Genomic DNA, 7,261 nt, shown 5'->3' on the forward strand with positions numbered 1-7,261 from the left:
TTACTAAAAATACCAATACATTCTACATATTTTTTTATATTATATTTAAATAATTATTTTAGAAAATAGGAGATGACTCATGAATATTTTCAATTTATGCTATAATCATAGAATACTTAAAATATAGGCCCATGTGATTTAATATTAATCCTTCATATTTTTTTGATATTATATCTGTTTTTTAATAGTTTTAACTTGTTCTAACTTCTGACTGGTTGACTCAATAATCAGACCTCCTAGGGAGTAACCTGAACTCTTGATAGGATTGGCCTCTGGTCTGGTTTTTATAAACCTGAGCAGAATAATCATCCACTTACATTTAGGCTACCAAGTAGTAACACTCATGTTGTTCTATGCTCCACCTAACCAAGTGAAGCTGACACAGGAGTTCTATGTTGTGTGATATTTCATTATCCATTTGTGCTGCAAACTGTCTCCAAGGTAATTAATGGGCGACATACATATCTAATAAAAACAATGTGTATTTATAAACCCTCAGGATATCACTGTCCAAACAATAAAATCATCAATTGCAAACATTCATACACAAGGCCTATCCATGTTGCCAGTCCCTGCTCCTGTGTCCTGAAGGTCTAGTAGCCAACAATTCTTTAGCCCCCTTGTTGCATCAAGCCCTCATCTTTGAGCTCCTCCATCTCTTTAAAACTGAATCCAGCCACACATCACCATTATCAGGTCCAACTTCGACACATCTTTACCTCAACGGTATCCTATTTCGAGTTTTCGACAGGTGCACATCATGATATCCTAACTTCAATGAAGGGAGCTCAGGATTACTTCAATAGTAGCAGCGCATTCATGAGTTCCCCATACTTGCCGGGTGCAGCAGTAATTTACGGAGCTATGCCATTGAAAATCTGGAAACATATTGTTCAATATATTTTGAACTTTCAGTTGCAACAGCAGGAATTTAGCTTCGCTTCCCCTGTAATGGAATCTCGATCAGTAGTCACTTCAAGCTCAGGCTTGGATGACAACTATAGCCATATTGGGGTCATCTGTCTCCAGTGATAGCTCTGTCATCCCTGGAGTCAGATAGGTTTCTCTTCAATGTTCTGTCGGACTCCTACTGTGATGACATTATTTTGATTGTGGTCCTCTCAGACGGTGTCCATTGCCAAGGCTCCTGTGTGAAGTAACTAATTGCTGAGGGATGGGAATTGAGAAACAGTTCCTCCTGTATAACCAAACACTTGCCGAGTGGAATTTTGTGATTAAATCTTGACGCCCATATAAGTTTTGCTTTTCTGATTCTGAAGGACAGCTTCTCTGATAAGATAGAAGGTCAGAAAGGTCATCATAGTCCCAGGCTCCTTGACAGATTTAAGTTTGTGAATCCTCCAAAGTCTCAGTACCAGATAGAATACCACATCCTTCAACAGAGAGCTCAAACAGCGCAGACTTAGACTTGGTTGATGAGCTGAAACTTTAAACGGAATCCTCCTTGGAAAGCAGAGTCAACTTGCAAAAGAGATCATTAACAACATCCTGCTGAGCTGCTTTACAGAGTTTCTTTACAATCAATCTGCCACTGCTTTTCTTCATAGCTTTCAGATTAAATCAACTTGCAAAAGAGATCATTAGCAACATTGCATGTCAACTTAATAAGAAATCAGATTTTAGACCGTAGATGACTTATGTGAAGATTAAACATTTATATACCTGGCAGAAGGAAATAGCCGAAAACAGGTAAGGCTAACATTCTAACTGGATTTCAAAGACAGTTGGAAAGAAGCAGAAACCAGCAAAAGGCCATTGTCATCAAATTTTTGTCGAGTTGGTTTGATCTTCTAAAAAGCCCATGTTGGTTGCAAGACAGAAAGTTTTGGATCATATGGTTAGTCATTTTGGTACCTTCCTACTGAAATTCCTAGTTATGGAAAATTATAATTGAGGCTCTTCTGGTGTTGGTTCCTACACTTTACACCCAAATGAGTATTTGATTCTGTAAATTATCCTGTCCAAATCTAGCTTTCTTTAAAGTAATGAACCTGTAAGAATGATTACTGGTTGCATATACACGCAAGTGATGCATATAATCAGCAAGATCTTCTATAGTGCAACTTCTTAGTTTCACATTCTATCAGCAGATTGATTAAAAATATCCACAAGTTTTGCTCTTTAAGTTGTTCCGATCTATAGTTCAGTTGTTTTGGTAATCTACACACTTCATTTTCTTTGTCGTAAAAAGAGGTTGAGTGTTTCATTGTCAAAAGCTTACTTTCTGCTAATTTGTTGTTTCTTGCCCTCTCTCTCTCTCTCTCCCTCTCCCTCCACCCCTCAAATTTTTTAGATCACTAATTAATTTTACTGTCACTATCTCATGCAAAGAAGAAAAAAAGAGTCAAGAGCAGAATACTACAGTACGATGACAGAAGAGTGAATGTTGATGAGATAACACAAAGGATAAGCGCAATAAAGACAGTAAGCAATCACAAAGAAAAGAAACAAAGAATGAGCAACTATAAAAAGTTTGGAATCAAGGTAAAATTACAAGACAGTGATATAGTAGAAGTAGAAGCTATTTGCTACTGAAATTACAGACAGGACAGCAAGTTCAGGAGAGAAGTCTTACGTTTCACAGATCGAAATTGTAATCATAATAAAGCTGATAGTGGTAAAGGGTAGACATTATAATATGCTTAATCAAGTTGAAATTTCCAAATACGTATGCGTTCATGAAATTATGAGCAAAAAGTGACTTTAAAGTAAAACAAAAAGGCAACTGCCATTGGAAATTTACTTAGAAGGATGAATGATAAAATATGCCTAGGATCTTTACTTAGAAGATATATATTCAAGTAAACAAGATCAATTCAGAAATTGCATTTAGAGAAGTTCACTAAGAGTCCATACAGTTTTTTTCGACCTGTTTGAAGGTCAAATGCCTTATCTTTGGAGAACTGTTGCTATTAGGAATTCAACATGACAAAATCGCAAGATTAACTAGGACTGTTTGTGCATATTATGGAAATCATATCTACCTACCAAGATATGCATGTCATATAACAAATTCCTAAAGCAACCAATCCAATATCACATAAATGGAGCAATGATTGACTTGGTCAGGTAAACTTTCAGTACACAAAACAAATTAAAGGTCAGATTTTTAGGGCATGTAGAACATTATGGTAAAGTTAAACTAAAGCACAGTATAACTCAGCGAGAGTTATTCATAGATAAGCAGCATCCAATCAATCCAAAATCAAACCTTCAAATTCGTATCCTTCATTTTTCACAACTCAAATCTTTTTTCTTCTTTTTCCGTTATACACAAGTGAATCACCCAGTAAAGTAGAATTCATCAATTTGGCGATGCCAATAACAATCTTCGCATCAGCCTAGAAATTAACTGATTGTCCATCAATACTCTATTGGAACCTCTGTCTACTTTTAGAACTCATAAATCCAAATAGCAGAACACTATTTCAGGCCCACAGAAATTATGAAACAGAAAATAGTGCGAAGAAAATGACCAGCAACCAGCTGCACAAGATCATAACCATAACGTACAACGAGATGCAAGCAGTGCCCACATTTATATCGAAAACACAATGCTTATCATTAAAACCAGATAAATATTAGAGAACATTGTAGCACATGGCACACAAAGAGATAAAATTAAAATCAAAATTCAAAGAAAAAAGTTAATAATTTCTTATGAAACAGATAAGACTGCAATATTGAATCAAAAAACCGAAAAAAACCGTCCAACCTCTGGTGATTCGACCTCCAAAGCTACAAAAGGATTGGGAGGAGGGCAAAGGAAAGAAGCTTCCTTTCGCCAAACGTTCTCGAATTCAGTTGATGCAAGTGGAGAACCGGGTGCACCATAACGGACGCTCCTGATCACATCGTGATCGAATCGGACGCACCTGAAACGGTTCCCGACCTGCACCAAGCGAATTCGAGAAGGCGGCGAGAAAAAAAAAACCCTAGCGTGGAGAGGAAACCGGGGAAAAAGGAAAAAACACAGACATTTTCTCCCTTTGGTTCTGGCGGAACCGAGAGAGGGGATTGAGACGAATTTAATAATGACCGGCGGAGGGGAGAGGAGTCCGGCGGAGGATGGCCGATCTTGTCGGCTGATGGCGCGTAACCCACGTGAACTGTCACCGTCACGTGCGTCAATTTTTATTTTAATCTACATTTTTTGGGTTTACAAGTTGGTCTGCTGCTGAGCTGGCCTTGGGAACATCGCAAGCACCATGCTGATGTGTCAACCGATGATTGGCGAATAAGTTGTGACATCTTTACGTGAGATTTCCGTGCCATTTTGACGATAAAAAAAAATTGCGGGCACCGTGTGCACGCTGCCAATCTCAAGGGTGCATTGCAATGGACGATCTAACCCCATGCTGATATATCATAGATTTTGATGATTGATGGAGTTCACCAACATAGTGGTATATACAATAATGAGTATAAGTATACTTAGAAAAATCCCGAAACCCCCTCGAAAATATATAGATGTTTCGTGCGGATCGTCACTGCCATGCCGGCCCTAATTTCTCCACTTTGACATTGCTCTTGATGTGGAGCATCAAGATGTGCTGGTATCAAACTTCAAGTAAAATTTTGGTTTGATGAAGTTATTGGGTTGGCTAGGGTTGATTCATGCTGTATTTTCCAATATTGAGATTAGAAACCCTTCTGTTTTTTGTAATAAAATACAAAACTCACCCAAGTTGAAGAGGAGTAAGCTAAGGCCGGTTTGCAAGAGGATGTCATTTGCTAGAGCCATAGTTTATCTGCTTCTTTCTTTTTCGAGATCTAGAGGGGCTAATCCCTAACATCTACCATATTCCCAAGCGGAATTGGCAAGATGCGTACATCCAAACTAAGGTTAAGCAAAGCATCATAACATATTACACTCCACTAGCATTGGGACGGAAATCTTGTTATTGTTGAAGTGTTACGACTAACCCAAGCCCGTTGCTTGTAACTACAAAGATCAGGTGCCACCATCATGGGGTAACATTTTTCTCATGCAAAATAACTTCTCTTTGTAATAAATTTAGAAATGAAGGTTGGTTATCCAGGAAGTCCTCAAGAACACGCAACTCCGCAGGAAATGGACATTGCTTGCTCCATTTGCAACGAATCCAATCCAGTGTTGAAATTTATGAGGTTCAAGATTTTCATCTTAGTTGATACAGTTTGTAGTGATGTTATCTTGGTCAACATATATCAATATATTTTCATATGTTCCTCAACTTGATATCAAACTAATAGCTTTATGCTGAGTAATTTCTCAGTGGTTTACTAATAGTCTCTCATATGATTACTGCAAGTCTTCCATCCTTGCATGCATCTAAGTCGATATCTATCATAAATACTGCATACCATCTGATGGAAACAGCTTTCATTGATGTCTAAACACTACATGTTTAGAAATAATTGTATCTGTAATCCAGATAAAACTTTTTTTTCAAAAAAATAAAGAAAGAACAACAAGGATTGTAACAAACATCAATCTTCTGTAACTTAAAATAGAGTAATATGTATTTGGATAGTTGAGAAGATTTAGTTAAAATGGCATCTTTTAATTAATTTTTCATGCTTCCTCATGGCCTATTAGAGAATTCAAACTAATCATTGATGAATGTGTGACAAAAAACAGAACATATGTCAAGATGAAAATATGAAACAGAGATCCATAACCAAGAGTAATAGAAATAAGCTCAGCTTTAAACCGTGGCCAAGATTGGACAGAAGAAGTCAAATAGTTAGAAAAATGGTAAAAACCGATGTATATTTACAGTAGACATAACATAATATCAAATATCATCCCCCAAAAAAAATAATTCAAAGACGAATAATGTGAACTCAGCGTTACTCAAAAACCATGTGAATGCAAAAAGAAAAAAGAAAACAACAAAAAAAGGGGGAGAACCCCACAAAATTGTTCGAGAGATGTGATGGTCTTTGGAGGCGGGGATGTGAGAGAGGACATGGGGAGGAAACCCCAAAGAGAGCACAAGCCCGTACTATGAGACCATTCCTGTTATTGTTTCTTTAGGGCTCGAAGAAATCGCCGACGGGCACCCCGCAGAGAACCTGCGGGTATTTCAGAGCTACCGCTTATACACAGCTCTCCCCTGAGGCTATGAGCCCCTTTGAAAATCCCAGATCAAAGCATAGAAATCGAGAATAGAAGAAGAGAAAAACCCCAAAAAAAAAAGGCCAAAACACAAAACACGAATAAAGGGAGAAGGAGGAGAAGAGAGAGGAGATGGGGCAGATGAATGCGAAACCCTAGCGAGAAATCCTCATATATACAGAGACCAAAATGATTTCTTCTATTTAAAATGACCAAAATGGCCTCATCGTTTGTCATAAGTTGGGCACCAGATGGGTGTCGGAATTTATGGAATTGGGCCTAGCCCAACTACAACCCATCACAAATCAACAAGGTGTGGTTGATTTTTTTTTTTTTAATTTCCTTATATGAAACATTGAAACGCTCGTCCTCCATAATTAGACCATACAGGTTTTGGACTCATGAGTTAATCTGAGAAAAAATCCTTCGAGCTACAATGATCAAGTGGATTCGGAATAAGGACTAGCAAGGTGATGGGCACTCATTGCTCAGGGATATCCACAGGCGGGTAAGAGAGTGTGACTTATTTTAGGTCGCTCATGTATATTGGAAGGCGAACAGGACTGCAGACTGAGTTGCCTCTTGTACTACTCAATACTTGGAAGAGGTCCTTTGAACAAATTTTGTAGCTACCCCTCCACCCTGACGCTATCTCCTTTTTCTCGACTCTGTTAGTTGCACTCATGTTAGATTTGTGTGAGTAGCATTGTACTAAAAAAAGAAAGAAAGAAAGAAAGAAAGAAATCTCCTTTTCCAAATTGGAAGAATAGGATTAATCAGCCCCAGATCAACCATGGACAAGATATCTGCATTAAAAAAAGAAGAAGAAGACATTGATAAGATTTATATTAAATAAAAGTCCATGGAAAATCAAAGATTGGGCTATTGTTGATTGTCCCAGTACAACTCCATATTTGATACTAAATCCAGTACATGATTCACTAATTTGAAAGTTGTAAATTCTTTGAAATGCAGACTCAAAGATCTGAAGAAAAAGTAAAATAATTTTCCTAGCTACTAGTACAATTCCAGAGTTCACTCTAGATTTCTTCTCATGTTCCCTTATGCTTCAATTCTATGTGAAGTGACAACTCCTTCAAAGTTTCTGTTTAGAATGTTAGATGAATGAAAGCAATC

General features: G+C 37.6%; 1 long non-coding RNA gene across 1 annotated transcript; it reads right to left on the reverse strand.

Annotated features, from left to right (window-relative positions):
• Nucleotides 1–393: 393 nt before the first annotated feature.
• Nucleotides 394–6,246, reverse strand: LOC103701941. The gene is made up of 2 exons (XR_003384660.2): nt 3,737–6,246; nt 394–3,362 (listed from the first exon to the last, which is right to left on the reverse strand). It is a non-coding gene; the product is annotated as an uncharacterized LOC103701941 (long non-coding RNA).
• Nucleotides 6,247–7,261: the final 1,015 nt, after the last annotated feature.

The sequence above is a fragment of the Phoenix dactylifera genome, chromosome 6 (assembly GCF_009389715.1).
Source record: "Phoenix dactylifera cultivar Barhee BC4 chromosome 6, palm_55x_up_171113_PBpolish2nd_filt_p, whole genome shotgun sequence".
Taxonomy (NCBI): Eukaryota; Viridiplantae; Streptophyta; class Magnoliopsida; order Arecales; family Arecaceae; genus Phoenix; species Phoenix dactylifera.